At 52.0% G+C, this 325-nt stretch overlaps 1 pseudogene; it reads right to left on the minus strand.

Moving 5' to 3' along the window:
• Positions 1–205: 205 nt before the first annotated feature.
• On the minus strand, positions 206–325 carry LOC144102826 (U2 spliceosomal RNA; annotated as a pseudogene).

Genomic DNA, 325 nt, shown 5'->3' on the forward strand with positions numbered 1-325 from the left:
GCAAGCGGCTTGCGAAGAGCTGCGCTCAAATTCCGATTTACCGTCTGTCGTAATGGGTCGTCTGTCTGTCTGTTACTGCCAGGAATAAAGAAAGGAAAGTGCACAGGCCTGCTCACTGGCTCAAGCCGAGCCACAATCGCTACCACGTGCAGACAGTAGGAGAGTTGAAAGATGGGACAGAAAGACAGGATAGTAAAGACGCGCTAAAGGCAAGGCCGATCCCAGAGGTAGTGCAATACCGGGCCAACCGGTGGCGGGAAAGAAGCATCCTTCAAACTCCCCGCCACATTTCCAAAAATAAGTCCAACTTGGACCCGTAAGAGAT

The sequence above is a fragment of the Amblyomma americanum genome, chromosome 8 (assembly GCF_052857255.1).
Source record: "Amblyomma americanum isolate KBUSLIRL-KWMA chromosome 8, ASM5285725v1, whole genome shotgun sequence".
In the NCBI taxonomy this organism is placed as follows: Eukaryota; Metazoa; Arthropoda; class Arachnida; order Ixodida; family Ixodidae; genus Amblyomma; species Amblyomma americanum.